The sequence below is a fragment of the Carcharodon carcharias genome, chromosome 10 (genome assembly GCF_017639515.1).
Source record: "Carcharodon carcharias isolate sCarCar2 chromosome 10, sCarCar2.pri, whole genome shotgun sequence".
NCBI classification, from domain to species: domain Eukaryota; kingdom Metazoa; phylum Chordata; class Chondrichthyes; order Lamniformes; family Lamnidae; genus Carcharodon; species Carcharodon carcharias.
In genome coordinates this window covers 118,628,840-118,645,446 of record NC_054476.1, presented here as the reverse complement: position 1 = coordinate 118,645,446, position 16,607 = coordinate 118,628,840, and the positions used below count along the sequence as shown (strand labels likewise).

Genomic DNA, 16,607 nt, shown 5'->3' with positions numbered 1-16,607 from the left:
TGTCAACCAACGTGGGTGAAAAACCTTGGTTAAGGAAGAAGAAGGACATGTCAGAGGAACTGTTTTTGAAAGAGGCATCATCAGAACAGATGCAATGGAGGCAAAGGAACTGAGAGAATGGGATGGAGTCCTTACAGGAAGCCGGGTGTGAGGAGCTGTGGTCGAGGTAGCTGTGGGAGTCGGTAGGCTTGTAATGGATATTGATGGACAGTCTATCACCAGAAATTGAGACAGAGAGGTCAAGGAAGGGAAGGGAAGTGTCAGAGATGGACCATGTGAAAATGATGGAGGCGTGGAAATCGGAAGCAAATTTAATAAATTTTTCCAGGTCCAAACGAGAGCATGAAGCAGCACCGAAGTAATCATCAATGTACCGGAGAAAGAGTTGTGGGAGGGGGCCGGAGTAGGACTGGAACAAGGAATGTTCCACATATCCCATAAAGAGACAGGCATAGCTGGGGCCCATGCGGGTACCCATAGCCACACCTTTTACTTGGAGGAAGTAAGAGGAGTTTAAGGAGAAATTGTTCAGTGTGAGAACAAGTTCAGCCAGAAGGAGGAGAGTAGTGGTGGATGGGGATTGTTCGGGCCTCTGTTCAAGGAAGAAGCAGGTGGGGGATGGAGGTGTAGAGGGATTGGACGTCCATGGTGAAGAGGAGACGGTTGGGGCCAAGGAACTGAAAATTGTTGATATGTAGGGTGTCAGAGGAATTACGGATGTAGTTGGGAAGGGACTGGACAAGGGGAGAGAGAATGGAGTCAAGATAGCAAGAAATGAGTTCAAAGGAACTAGAATTGTGAATTGAGATCTGTTATTTCTACCAGGAAAACTTCATCCTGAATATCTTCCGTTTCCAATTTGCTGTACTTTAGAATGGTTAGAAGTTTGTTAACATTCTCCTCCCTTAAATTATGCTTTAGATCTGCAGAATCTTTTAAAATATCTAGTCTTGCCACAGGGAAAACATTCAGCCTCCCCTGCTGGGTATTCTCTGCAGCGATGCTGCCCTTTGGTACCACATCTGGAACATTTTTAAATGGTTGGAAGGGTTCTTCAGCGGTTTTTTGACTTTTTCACAGGCCTTTTGGGGCAGGGTAAAATTGGACTTCGGGCCTACATACCAGAGCAACCCCTCCCAAGGCTCGCTATCTCCCCGAAGCACACCCCAATTCTCCCATCTCAGCTCCATCTGCCTTGCAAACCGTTCAGCATTCTCTGACATCAAAACCTCCTTGGTTTGCAAAAAGTAGAAAAGTGTGACATCGAACACGCCGACTACAATGCAGTCACAAATTAACTCATGCTTTAAAGCTCCATGGCTGCAACGGCTGGCCAGTCAATACAAGTCAATAAATGAATCAATGGATTCGCTCAACCTTTGGCTCCTTTAACTGAATCGTTCCCTTTCAATGATCAGATTTTTCTTAGGGCCAAGGCCCACAAAACCTCCTCATAGGACACCAAGGTCTCCTCGACTCCTTGTCTCATCAGGCCATCATCAGCTATGGCCCCAATTGCACATAAATGGGTTCACACCTGGTGTTTTTGTGCCTTTTCCTGGAAGCCCAAAGTGTTTGGTACTTTTCAAACTGTGTCCTCCAGAGCTGCCATCATTGTCCTTGCTGTGAACCCTTGATGCGTTGGAAGGGCTGCGGAAGGGGTAGTGGCTGTTAATGGCTACTGTCATTGTGCATGGTTCACTGTCCCCTATCAAGGTATGTTTTATTTTTGTCCTTCTTTGTTGCAAGTTGAGCTGTTTCAAGGTCTTCACCCATGGGTTGCCATTCTGTGATCTCAGTTCCTGAAACTGTTTGCCTCCAGCGCTGCTACCATGTTTTGATGAGGTGTATTCTGAGTGACTTGGAGATAGTATACAGTTTTTCTGGAAACTATTTATTTGCATTATTTACAAAGAACTCAAGGTAAGTGCATTGTTCTCAGGACACACTGTTTGGTGTCACCATTTCTGGGCGCCTCTAGGCCATCTGTCCCTGATGTCATGCTTACATCATCATTAACATCATTATCTAATTAACATAACCATTAACCCTTTTCATGAACTTTGGAATCAAGTGGCATCCTTAGCAAATAATAAAGATGAGCTTTGATTTAGAAATATGGTTATGTTCTGTCTCTTAAGATAGCTGGACAGGCGATTAAGGTGGTTAAGAAGGCATATGGGATACTTGCCTTTATTAGCCGAGGCATAGAATATAAGAGCAGGGAGGTTATGCTGGAACTGTATAAAACATTGGTTAGGCCACAGCTAGAGTATTGCATGCAGTTCTGGAATCCGCATAATAGAGAGAGTGCAGAGGAGATTTACCAGGATGTTGCCTGGGCTGGAGAGTTTCAGTTATGAGGAGAGATTGGATAGACTGGGGTTATTTTCCCTGGAGCAGAAGAGATTGAGGGGGACATGACTGAGGTGTATAAAATTATGAGGGACACACATAGGATAGGCAGGAAGGAACTTTTCCCCTTGGTGGAGGGATCAATAACCGGGGGGCATAGATTTAAGGTAAGGGGCAGGAGGTTTAGAGGGGATGTGAGGAAGAATTTTTTCACCGAGGGTGGTGGGAATCTGGAACTCACTGCCTGAAAGGGTGGTAGAGGCAGAAACCCTCATAACATTTAAGTAGTATTTGGATATGCAATTGTGATGCCATGGCATACAAGGCTAAGGGCCTAGTGCTGGAAAATGGGATTTGAATAGTTAGGTACTCGTTTGACCGGCACAACTCGATGGGCCGAAGGGCTTTTTTCTGTGCTGTAGGCCTCTAAGACTATGACTCTATATGTTTCAGTTTTATATATTGAAATGGATTTACAACCTGAGTCACTGTTTACAGTACAACTCACTCCTAAAATTTCCTCCCAATTGAGTAGTTCTGCTGATGGCTGTCGATAGGTCAAAATTCAATTCCCAAAGAAAATTCTAAATGAAAAAATGTCAGTGATTTTGTCCTGGATCACCAAAAATGCCCCATATTAATTTTGTACTAATTCATTACGAATGCCACTGAAATGCAGGGTCAGTATAGGGCAAATATATCAGATTGATACAGATACAGCAAGAACCGGTGGACAGTAAGAGTTAAACCCAATGTGAAACAGTCTGAAAATGCAAATATTGAACTTTGGGACTTTCCATACAACAAACACATGGAGGGGAGTCTAAAGAAAAGGGCTCTGCAGACCACTATATAAATAAGTTTAGGTGTTCCCTTTAAATCAGGGACAGCTGGAAAGAAAAAAAGCAAAATGCTGCGGATGCTGGAAATCTGAAACAAAAACAGAAAATGCTGGAAGAACTCAACAGTTCTGCAGCATCTGTGTAGTGAGAAACAAAACAGTTAACATTTCGAATCTGTACGACCCTTCTTCAGAACTCTAAATAAGTTATACAGACTCGAAACGTTAACTCTTGTTTCTCTCACTCCACAGGTGCGACAACAGGAAAAAGAGTCCAATTCGCAGGTTTACAGGTTACATCAAAATGGAAAAGACGTCAGCTTCCTTCTGAAAATCCATTAACAGCAGGACACGGAATTACGAAAAAGAGAATTCGGCTGAGCGAGGAGAGGAATTGATGGCGAGAGAGCAGGACCCTTACACCAGCCCCGCGTAAACTCCGAAAAGAGTGGATTGTGGAACAAGGCAGGAAAACTCGAAAACTATCGCCAGGCCTTATCTCAGAGAGAGAGAGAGAGAGAGAGAAAACACAGCCTCAGCAGCAACTTGGCCGTCTGGCTTCCAGGAGCCCTCACCTCGAACGCTTTCCACCAACCCGGCCAAAAACTTAAGATCATATCCTCAACATTGTACAAAAAGCAAGAAACAACCCATAAACCCAGACGAGATACTTACCAGGAAAAGGGAGTTTTTTTGTGCACTGGCACAGCGGGATGACACGTATCCTTTCCGGCTAGAGGCTAAACTGCCTCCCGGGGATCCGAAGGGAAACAGCCAAATAAATGGTTTCAAACTCGGTGTTTGTCTTTTAAAAAAAAATGTCAGAGGCTCCACCTTGACTGACCAGACACACTGGCGCTTTGAGCCGTCTCTGTGGCCACTGCGAAACTTTTCACTCCAACGAATTAGTTGAGGACGCAGTGGATTCCTCTCTCCATAATTTGATTAAACATAGAAACAATAGATGGAGATGGACGGCCCACACGTACTGGGCTCTGCGTTAATTATTAGGTGTTATACTTTTTTTTTCGCTTTGAAGACGATTTTTTAAAAAAAAAGCTGAATTATTGCCTGGTGTTCACAAATGTTGAAATGAACGTGAAGCAATTAAAAACACTCCAATTCGGATACGAAATACACATAACAGATGACACGCCCTATAATGCACGATATCACATTTGCAACCTCCAGTATTGCTTTTAGTTCATTGTTTGCCCCAACTTGAAAGCCTTAAAGTTTGTTTCCCCCGCCCCCTGCAGTTCCTGTGCCTGTCGCGCCACCTAGTGACAGGTGTGTCAGGGAGCTCCACCCCCGCCTCCTCTCATTGGTCCTTTAATACATAAGATCGGACTGTATCTGACACACACAAACTTACCTGGGGACAGTCAGTACATCACACAGGCTAACACCCAGTTCAAAGTCCATTACAAATTACTAGATGCTCAAATATTGTTCAGCTATCTATTTGTAGAAAAGAAACATTATGGCCAAAAACTCAAGGAAAGTTCACTTGGCTCCATCAAACCTTATCTGATCATTTTTTAAATATTCATTCTTGGCAATGCGAGCACTGCTGAAAAGGTCAGCATTTGTTGCCCTTGAGAAGGTGGTGGTACTCCTGTTGAACAGTACCTACGTGCTCACTAATGCTCAGTTTGGGTTCTGTCAGAGTCATTCAGCTCCTGATCTCATCCCAGCCTAGTCCAAAAATGGATAAAAGAGCTGAACACCCGAGGTGAGGTGAGAGTAACTGCCCTTGACATCAAGGCAGCATTTGACAGAGTGTGGCATCTGGGAGCCTGAGCAAAACTGAAGTCAATGGGACTCAGAGGGAAAACCCTCTGCTGGTTGGAGTCATATCTAGCACAAAAGAAGATGGTTGTGGTTGTTGGAGGTCAATGATTTCAGTTCTAGAACATCACTGCAGGAGTTCCTCAGGGTAGTGTCCTAAGCCCAACCATCTTTAGCTGCTTCATCAATGGCCTTCCTTCTATCATAAGGTCGGAAGTGGGGATGTTTGCTGATGATTGCACAATGTTCACACCATTCAAAACTCCTCAGATACTGAAGCAGTCCATGCCCATTAGCAACAAGACCTGAATAATATTCAAGCTTGGGCTGATAAGTGACAATTAACATTCACACCACACAAGTGCCAGGCAATGACCATCTCCAATAAGAGAGAATCTAACCATTGCCCCTTGACGTTCAATGGCATTACCATCGCTGAATCCCCCACTATCAACATCCTGAGGGTTACCATTGACCAGAAACTGTACTGAGCCAGCCATATGAATACTGTGTTTATAGGAACTGGTCAGAGGCTGGGAATTCTGTGGCATGTAACCCACCTCCTAATTCCTTAAAGCCTGTCCACCATCTGCAAGGCACAAATCAGGAGTGTGATGGAATACTCTCCACTTGCCTGGATGAGAGCAGCCCCCACAACAGTCAAGGAGCTCAACACCATCCAGGACAAAGCAGCCCGCTTGAATGGCACCCCATCCTCGACCTGCAACATCCACTGCCTCCACCACTGACGCACACTGTGACAATAGTGTGCACCATCAAGGTGCACTGCAGTAATTCACTAAGACTCCTTCGACAGCACCTTCCAACCCTGTGACCTCTACCACCTAAAAGAATAAGGGCAGCAAACACATGGGAACGCGACCACTATTTGCGCATTCCCCTCCAAGTGACACACGATCCTGACTTGGAAATATATCACCTTTCCTTCACTGTCACTGGGTCAAATTCCTTGAACTCCCTCCCTAATGCACTATGGGTGTACCTACACCGCATGGACAGCAGAGGTTCAAGAAGGTGGCTCACCACCCCTTCTCAAAGGGAATTAGAGATGTGCAATAAAAAATGGCCTAGCCAGGAATAAGACCATAAGACTAAGACATAGGAGCAGAAATTAGGCCATTCAGCCCATCGAGTCTGCTCCACCATTCAATCATGGCTGATAAGTTTCTCAACCCCATTCTCCTGCCTTCTCCCCATAACCTTTGATCCCCTTACCAATCAAGAACCTATCTATCTTGGTTTTAAATACACTCAATGACCTGGCCTCCACAGCCTTCTGTGGCAATGAATTCCATAAATTCACCACTCTCTGGCTAAAGAAGTTTCTCCTCATCTCTGTTCTAAAAGGTCTTCCCTTTACTCTGAGGCTGTGCCCTCGGGTCCTAGTCTCTCCTACTCATGGAAACATCTTCCCCACATCCACTCTATCCAGGACTTTCAGTATTCTGTAAGTTTCAATCAGATCCCCCCTCATCCTTCTAAACTCCATTGAGTATAGACCCAGAGTCCCCAAATGTTCCTCATATGTTAAGCCTTTCATTCCTGGGATCGTTCTCGTGAATCTCCTCTGGACCCTCTCCAGGGCCAGAACATCCTTCCTGAGATATGGGGCCCAAAATTGCTTACAATGTTCTAACTGTGGTCTGACCAGAGACTTATAAAGCCTCAGCAGCACATCCCTGCTTTTATATCCTAGTCCTCTAGAAATAAATGGCAACATTGCATTTGCCTTCCTAACTACTGACTCAACCTGCAAGTTAACCTTAAGAGAATCCTGGACTAGGACTCCCAAGTCCCTTTGCACTCCAGATTTCTGAATTCTCTCCCCATTTAGAAAATAGTCTATGCCTCTATTCTTCCTACCAAAGTGCATGACCTCACACTTGCCCACATTGTATTCCATCTGCCACTTCTTTGCCCATTCTCCTAACCTGTCCAAATCCTTCTGCAGCCTCCCCGCCTCCTCAATACTACCTGTCCCTCCACTTATCTTTGTATCATCTGCAAACTTAGCCAGGATGTCCTCAGTTCTTTCATCTAGATCATTAATGTATAAACTGAAAAGTTGTGGTCCCAACACTAACCCCTGCGGAACTCCACTAGTCACCGGCCGCCATCCTGAGAAGGACCCCCTTATCCCCACTCTCTGCCTCCTGCCAGACAGCCAATCTTATATCCATGCTAGTACCTTGCCTCTAACACCATGGGCTGTTATCTTACTGTGCAGCCTCCCGTGTGGCACCTTGTCAAATGCCTTCTGGAAGTCCAAGTAGATAACATCCATTGGCTCTCCTTTGTCTAACCTACTTGTTACCTCCTCAAAGAATTCTAACAGATTTGTCAGGCATGACCTCCCCTTGATGAAACCATGCTGACTTTGCCCTATTTTACCATGTACTTCCAAGTATTCTGAAATCTCATCCTTAATAATGGACTCTAAAATCTTACCAACAATCAAAGTCAAGCTAATCGGCCTGTAATTTCCCATCTTTTGCCTCACTCCCTTCTTAAACAGGGGGGTTACATTAGCGATTTTCCAGTCCTCTGAGACACTCCCTGACTCCAGTGATTCCTGAAAGATCACCACTAACGCCTCCACTATCTCTTCAGCTATCTCCTTCAGAACTCTGGGCTGTAATCCATTTGGTCCAGGTGATTTATCCACCTTCAGACCTTTCAGTTTTCCTTGCACCTTCTCCTTGGTAATGGCCACCATACTCACCTCTGACCCCCCGAATCTCTTGAACTTTGGGAATGTTATTCGTGTCTTCCACCGTGAAGATTGACGCAAAGTACCTATTCAGTTCCTCTGCCATTTCTTTGTTCCCCACTACTACTTCTCCAGCGTCATTTTCCAGCGGCCCAGTGTCCACTTTTGCCTCTCTCTTACCCTTTATATATCTAAAAAAACTCTTGCAATCTTCTTTTATATTACTGGCTAGTTTACCCTCATATTTAATCTTCTCCCTCCTTATTTCTTTTTTAGTTGTCCTCTGTTGGTCGTTGTAGGCTTTCCAATCCCCTGGTTTCCCACTGCTCTTCACCGCATTATATGCTTTCTGTTTAGCTTTTATGTTGTCCCTGACTTCCCTTGTCAGTCATGGTTGCCTTGTCCTCCCTTTAGTATGGTTCTTCTTCCTAGGGATGAATTTTTGCTGTGTCTCCCAAATCACTCCCAGAAACTCCTGCCATTGCTGTTCCACTGTCTTTCCTGGTAGGCTCATCTCCCAGTCAACTCTGGCCAGCTCCTCCCTCATGCCTCTGTAGTTGCCTTTATTCAACTGTAATACCGTTACGTCTGATTCCAGCTTTTTCCTCTCAAATTGCAGGGTAAATTCTATCATATTATGGTCACTTCCTCCTAAGGGTTCCTTCACCTTAAGCTCCTTTATCAAATCTGCATCATTACACATCACTAAATCTACAATTGCCTGTTCCCTAGTGGGCTCCACCACAAGCTGCTCCAAAAAGCCATCTCGTAGGCATTCCACAAATTCCTTTTCGTGGGATCCACTACCAACCTGATTTTCCCAGTCTACCTGCATATTGAAAGCCCCCCATGATCACTGTAACCTTGCCCTTCTTACATGCCTTTTCTATCTCCTGGTGTATCTTGTGCCCCACATCCTGACTACTGTTCGGAGGCCTGTACATAACTCCCATTGTTTTTTTTATCTTTGCGGTTCCTCAACTCTACCCACATAGATTCTACATCATCTGACCCTACGTCATTTCTTGCTATCGATTTAATTTCATTTCTTACTAACAAAGCAACCCCACCCCCTCTGCCAACCTGTCTATCGTTTTGATAGGATGTATATATATATATATATATCCTTGGATATTTAGCTCCCAGTCCTGATCCCCTTGCAGCCTGTCTCCATGATGCCCACCACATCATACCTGCCAATTTCAATCTGCGCCACAAGCTCATTTACCTTATTTCGTATACTGCGTGCATTCAGATACAACACCTTCAGTCCTATATTTCCCGTCCCCTTTCTCATTGTTGTCCCTTTATCTGATGTGCTTGAAGTTAGATTCCTAGCCCTTTCCAAACACTCTGTCCTATTTTGTGTTCTAGAGACTTTAATAGCCTCTCCTGGGCTCTCCTTTTTGCCCACATCCCATGAAGGAATTAAAAGAAAATCTAATCAGAATTAATAATCAGAACTAAAATTCTCCAGTCTTAGCTCAAATAGTCTCACCAAATGCATCAAGGAAATAATATGATTTTTTCAGTTGAAGATGTCAGGTCTTAAAGATAATCAATATCGTCAAAGCTTTGTTTTTAATACCAGATGCTTTGAAATATTTATTTTCTTCACTGAAATATTTATTTTACATCCTGAAAACTACAGTCAACAATTGTTCCATCATATTGTGAAGCAAATGTTGCAAAATCTCACAATGTTCATATTCATATTTAGCGATTTTTATAATCAACAAATAAATCTCATTCACAATATTCTGGCACATATGTATTTTCAGAGATTTAATATGTTCTCATTCAATTTTTGCTTTTCCTCTTTTCTTAGGACTGTACTGTTTTTATTTAATGGCCCTATACCCTGAGCAAACCTAAATTTAGAAGAAAATTATTCCATCGGGATAAAGTTTATGGGAGAACATGGATCAGGTTGAAATTAAGGCAGTTTTTTTAACATTCAGATTACTCACTGATTCTTTTGTACTCACCATTTCCAGTAATGAAGCACATTGCCATTTTATACAAACCCACTATCAACATTTGGCACTTCCAGGCCAGTACAGCATGAAGAATAGATCTTCTCCCCAACAATGTGCCATCATCAATGCCAAATGGACTTCTGAGTGACACTATAAATTTAGTGCCAAGTACTGCAGAACTGTGAGCAAAAGTTGAGAAAGCACATTTGATGTAGGGTCCTTAGAGACAAACTAATGATTTAGAGGATCCGAGCAATGTTAGTCAATGGGGGCCCCCGCCCAGCCTGACACTTGCAAACTGACACTGATGCAATGTGAGCGTACACCTGAAATTTGACACATTAAAATAAACTCAAACAGTTACACAACAAAATATTAACATGTAACTTTAATGGAAATAGCTAGGATTTGGTTTTGATTATTAAATAGAATCATAGAGTGTTATAGTACAAATAGAAGCTAATGCATGTGCCCATTGATATAAGAAAGCTTTTTGCTTAGTTCCCTTCTACTGTCCTTACCCTATATCCTGTAAATTTTATTTTTCAAATATTTATCTACCTCATTTAAAAGCTATTATGGATTCTACTACTCCTTACTTAAGGAGGGATATACCTGCATTGGGAACATTGAGAAGGCTCACTAGTTTGATTCCTAGGATGAAGGAATTATCTTATGAAGAAAAGTTGAGCAAGTATAGCCCTATTAAGAGTTTGAAGAAGGAGAGGTGATCTTGTCAAAACATAAAAGATTCTGAGGGGACTAGGCAGCGTAGATGCTGAGAGGATGTTCCCCATATGGGAGAAGCTAGAACTAGGGGCCACAGTTTCAAAATAAGTGTCTCCCATTTAAGACCAAGGTGAGGAGGAATTTCTTCTCTAAGAGGGTTGTTAGTCTTTGGAATTCTCTAACTGCGGATAGAAGTGGAGGCTGGGTCATTGAGTATATTAAGATTTTTGATCTACAAGGGAGTCAAGAATTATGGAGAGCAGGCAGAAAAGTGGAGTTAAGGCCACTAGCAGATCAGCCATGATCTTACTAAATGAGGCAGCAGGGTTGATGGGCCAAATGACCTACTCCTGCTCCTATTTCTTATGTTACTTCTGTCAGGGCATTCCATATTTCAATAATCCTATGTGTTTAAAACAGAAAATCTCATAACCTGTCTTCCTTTTTTGCTGTTGATCTTAAAATTGCCCCCTTTACTTACTGACTTAATGACCAGTGGAAATATTTTACCTTATTTAAAAATCTTCAAAAATGTGAATAGCTCCATCAGATATCCTCTTAAATCTTCACTGTTGGAATAAAAAGAGCTTCAGTTTCCCTAATCTCTCCTCATAAGACTCTCATCCCTGAATCATACAATAAATCTTCTGAATCTTCTCCATGGTTTTGACATCCTTCCTAAAATAACTTGTCAAGACTGAACACTACATAACAACTGTAGCCTAATTAATGTTTTTTGTTGATTTAGTATTACCACTGTCTACATATTCTATGCTCTTTTTCATAAAACTTAGAATCCCATTTCTTTCAAAAGAAATTTTACCAACTTGACTCCTTTAAAGATTTGTGTGTGAACCCTTAAGACTTGCAGACCCTTAGGCCTTAGTTCACATCCCCCTTCCATATTCTACCTCCAAAAACATATTCACTCTTTCTCCACTTTTACTTTAGCACTTTCAATTTCACCCAAGATCTATCTGCCCACCCGCAGAGCTATGTCTTCCTGAAGTCAATTACATTTCTCAACAGTCACCATTCCCTATTTTTATTTCATCAGTAAATATTGATGTTCTGTCTCATTCCCAAGCTCAAATGCTATATAAATTTACTGAGAAGTGCAATGATCACAACAACAAACTCTCAATATACAGAAATAAAAAGGCCATCTTACAGTCCTTAGAAACATTGTGAAAATAGAATCAGACCTGCCTTTCAATTTTGCAGTATGGTTATAAATCAGTTTGTAAAAGTGTGGCACTTCATTTTTTGAAAAACTGTAAGTTTACAAGGGAGAGGGTAGCATTGGGGTTATATCGCTGGACCTGTAATCCAGAGGCCCAGGCTAATGCTGTTGGGACACGGGTTCAAATCTCACTAGGGTAGCTGGTGAGATTTAAATTAAATTAACAAAATCTGGAATTGAAAGCTAGTCTCAGTAATGGTCACCAATTGTCACAAAAAACCCATTTGATTCACTAACGTATTCTAGAGAAGAAAATCCTAGTCTGTCTGCATGTGATTCCAGGCCCAAAGCAATGTGGATGAATCTTAATTGCCTCCTGAAATGGCTTAGCAAGCTACTCAGTTCAAGGGCAATTAGGGATAGACAACAAATGCTGGCCTTGTCAACAGCAGCCACATCCCATGAAAAAATAAATATTTTAAAAAGTTGGAAAATTAATGTTTTGTGTGGTTCGTATCTCTGAGAAGTCAAAGTATGAAAATTCTCAGCCCGGAGGAAGAGGCATAGACACATGCATGCAATGCGCACTTATCTAAAACAAATCAATTCTTTCAAGTTAGTTTTAAAATCACAAACTGGCCATTGACCTACTTATGTGTTTTATAGCCTGTTTGCACACAGAGGTCTCCATTCTATTGGCTGTCATCACCACTCTGAAGACCAAAGTCTCAGTGACATCAATTAGCAACATAAAAACTAAAAAGACAATTTTCCAACACAACTTTTCAGCTATTTCATTTTTGTGTAGATTAAAATGCTAACTTTTGTTTGTGCATGCAAAATGAGGGAGAAAACGGAAAATATCAAAATAAAATAGTTTAAATCACTTTACATTGCTCAGGAATGCCATTCAAATCGTTCATGGCATTTTATGTATTCCTCAGTCAATTGGAAGTTTTCTGCTGGAACTGAACTCACTAGGTATTAATGCTCTTCCATGTTGTTGTGTAATCTAAAGAAGTCTGATTGTAATTTGAAAACCCTGATGCACAAGTATCTTTCTTCCAATGGCTTGAATTTTGCAGTCAGTGATGAAGTGATGCTTGCTGTTCACCGTGAAGCAAAGTGCCAGCTTACCTAACGTGGTGCTAGAACAAGAATTTCACCCATAAGGAGGGAGGGTTCCCTCATGAGTGGTTCTGCAGTGTTCTTTCATGCAGGTAAAAAGGACAGATAAAGTGGTGCAGTGAATAGGGGCCACACCTACAGAACCAATGTAAAAGAAGCTGATACAGTATATCATAAGTCATATTAAAATGTCATTAATGTCAGAACCCTCACATAGCCATTCTGAAAGTTGAAAAGCCTCCAGTATGAGTCCTATTTGGCTCGGGGTATTTTAATTATGATGTAAAATTGGTTTGGATGGAGATGGAATAGTAGGGGAAATAATTCATTAATGGGAGTGGTCTACAGGCCCCCGACCAGTAGCCACAGTATAGGACAAAGTATTCAAGAGAAAATATTGTGTGCTTGTGATAAAGGGACGGCAATAATTATGGGTGATTTTAATCTACACATAAACTGTAAATATCAGATTGGCAGTAGTAGCCTGGAAGAGGAGTTCTTCGACTACTTTTGGGATAGTTTCTTAGAGCAGCACGTTCTGGAACCAATCAGAGAGCAGATTATATTAGACTTGGTATTGTGTTAAGTGACAGGATTAATTAATGACCTCAGAGTAAAAACACCCCTAGGTAGCAGCGACCACAATATGATAAAATTTTACATCCAGTTTGAAAGGGAGAAGAGTGGGTCTAAGACTAGTATCTTAAACTTAAATAAGGGCAACTACATGGGGTGAAAGCTGAGCTAGCTGAAGTGAACTGGGAAAGGAGGCTAGAGGATAGATCAATAGAGAAGCAGTGGCAGAAATTGAAGGGGATATTTCAGGGTATTCAGAATAAGTTCATTCCTACTATAAAGAAAAATTCTAAGGGGAGGACCCACAATCCGTGGTTAACTAAAGATGTTAAGGAAAGCATCAAACTTAAGAAAAAAGCATACGACTTCGCAAAGATGAGTGGCCGGACAGATGATTGGACAGAATATAAAGAATGGCAGAGAATGACGAAAAGGTTAATCAGGAGAAAGAAATTAGAGTATGAGAGGAAGCCAGCTAGAAATGTAAAGATGGATAGCAAGAGTTTCTACAGATATTTAAAAAGGAAAAGAGTAAGTAAAGTGAGTGTTGGTCCTCTTGAGAGGGATATGGGGAGTTAATAGTAGATAATAAGGAAATGGCAGGAGAAATGAACAAATATTTTGCTTGTGTGTTCACTATAGAGGATTCAAAAATCATTCCAGTAACAACTGCAAATCAGGAGGTAAACGGGAGAAAGGAACTTGGTGGAATTGAAATCACTAAGGAAACGGTACTGAGCAAACTGATGGAGCTGTAGGCTGGCAAGTCTCCAGGTCCCGATGGGCTACATCCTAGGGTCTTAAAACAGGTGACTAATGAGGTAATCGATGCGCTGGTGTTAATTTTCCAAAATTCGCTAGATTCTGCTAAGGTTCCATCAGGTCGAAAAGTAGTAAATCTAACCCCTCTATTCAAGAAGGGAGGAAGGCACAAATTAGGAAACTATAGGCTGAATTAGCTTGACATCTGTCATGGGGAAGTTATTAGAATCAGTCATTAAGGAGGTTATAGCTGGGCACTTAGAAGAGCTCAAGGCAATAGGGAAGAGTCACCATGGTTTTGTGAAAGGAAAATCATGTTTAACTAATTGGAGTTTTTTGAAGGAGTAACATGTGCAGTGGATAAAGGGGAGCCTGTAGACGTACTGTACTTGGATTTCCAGAAGGCATTTGATAAGGTGCCACATCAAAGATTAATAAAAGCACATGGTGTAGTGGGTAACATATTAGCATGGATAGAAGATTGGCTGGTTGGCAGAAAGCAGAGAGTGTGCATAAATGGGTCTTTTTCTGATTGGCAGGATGTGACGAGTGGAGTCCCATAGGGGTCTGTACTGGGGCCTCAACTTTTTACAATTTACATCAATGACTTATATGAGGGGAGTGAAGACATGATAGCTAAATTTGCTGATGACACAAAGATAGATAGGAATGTATGTTGTGAAGAGGATATGAGGAGGTTGCAGATAGATATAGATAAGTTGAGTGAGTGGGCAAAGATCTAGAAAATGGAGTTGAATGTGGGAAAGTGTGAAGTTGTTCACTTTGGAAGGAAGAACAAAAAAACAGAGTATTACTTAAATGGAGAATGGCTGCATAAATCTGAGGTGAAGAGGGATCTAGGTGTTCTAGTACATGAGTCACAAAAGGTTAGTATGCAGGTACAGCAAGCAATTAAGTAGACTAATGGAATTCTATCCTTTATTACGAGAGGGATTGAACATAAAAGGGTGTTATGCTACAGTTATGTAGGGCATCGGTGAGACCACACCTCGAATACTGTGTGGAGTTTTGGTCTCCTTATTTAAGGAAGGTTGTAAATGCAATGGAGGCAGTTCAAAGGGGGTTTACTAGATTGATATCTGGAATGAGTTGGTTATCTTATGAGGAAAGGTTCCACTGGAGTTTAGCAGAGTGAGGGGTGATTTGATTGAAGTACCAAATTAGGCAGAGAGAGTCTGATATTACCAAAGAGCAAATCCATAAGATCTTGGCTACAGGTGCAAATGTCATCCTGACCACTGGTGGCATTGATGATATGTGTCTAAAATATTTTGTGGATGAGGGTGCCATGGCAGTATGCCGATGTCTGAAAAGGGACTTGAAACGAATTGCAAAGGCAAGTGGAGGTAAGTATAAAATTTGACTTAAGTTTGGAATTGCATTGCCTCTACAGCACAGTAACAAATTGCATATACGTGAACAGGGAAACAGAGCTAACATTTCAGGTCCTGACCTTTCTTCAAATCTGAAGTTCATCACCCTGAAACATTAGCTCAGTTTCTCTCTTCATAGATACGACCAGATCTGTTGCATAATTACAGCATTTTCTGTTTATGATTCATCATTCCAATATCAGCAGCACTTTGCTTTTGCACATACTTCGAAATGTGTTTTTTTTTAACATTATTCCATTTTGAATAAGGGGCCTTTTTTCATTGATTATAATGAATATGCATTTAGTTTTGTGTAATTATACATTTTTTAAAGTATGTCAAATATGCAGTTACAAAATCTTGACAAAAACATTCCAGTCAGCAGCAATCCAAGGGCGATTGCTCCTGACTGCAAAGATGTTTATGCCCCTACCATTTTCTGTCCTTGCAACTAGGTCTTTCTGATCTGGGACCTGCCTAGAGTAAGCATCTGGGTAAGTATCACGCAATAGGTCCAAGTCTCTGATACTGACATTTTCAGAAGGATCTGTTAGCACAAATCTCCCTGTCGAAAGGTTAAGCTTCCCATGCAATAACCACATATAAGCATGGGTCGGGTCTTCTGAAGGGTCCAATATGCAACAGCAACGATCATCTCTACCTTTGAAGCCTTGATGTGACAATATTAACATGTAATTATGTACACCTATTATTTTGATTAAAGGAGTGTTTTGTTCCTTTTGATGGCACCATGGGATCAGAGGTGAGCTGGCAAGATGGATACAGAATTGGCTTGGTCATAGAAGACAGAGGGTAGCAGTGGAAGGGTGCTTTTCTGAATGGAGAGCTGCGACTAGTGGAGTTCCGCAGGGTTCAGTGCTGGGACCTTTGCTGTTAGTAGTATACATAAATGATTTGGAGGAAAATGTAACTGGGCTAATTAGTAAGTTTGCAGACGACACTAAGGTTGGAGGAATTGCAGATAGTGAAGAGGATTGTCAAAGGATACAACGGGATATGGATCAGTTGGAGACTTGGGCGGAGAAATGGCAGATGGAGTTTAATCTGGACAAATGCGAGGTAATGTATTTTGGAAGGTCTAATACAGGCAGGAATTATACAGTAAATGGCAGAACCC

At 41.7% G+C, this 16,607-nt stretch overlaps 1 protein-coding gene across 6 annotated transcripts in view; it reads right to left on the bottom strand.

Annotated features, from left to right (window-relative positions):
* LOC121283061 (rab effector Noc2-like) overlaps positions 1 to 4,432 on the bottom strand; it is a 238,999-nt gene extending 234,567 nt beyond the window's left edge. For all 6 annotated transcript variants that reach the window (XM_041197079.1, XM_041197082.1, XM_041197078.1 and 3 more), the window contains exon 1: positions 3,872 to 4,432. The gene's annotated coding sequence lies outside the window, so the exon portion shown is untranslated. The remainder of the gene's footprint in view (positions 1 to 3,871) is intronic.
* Positions 4,433 to 16,607: the final 12,175 nt, after the last annotated feature.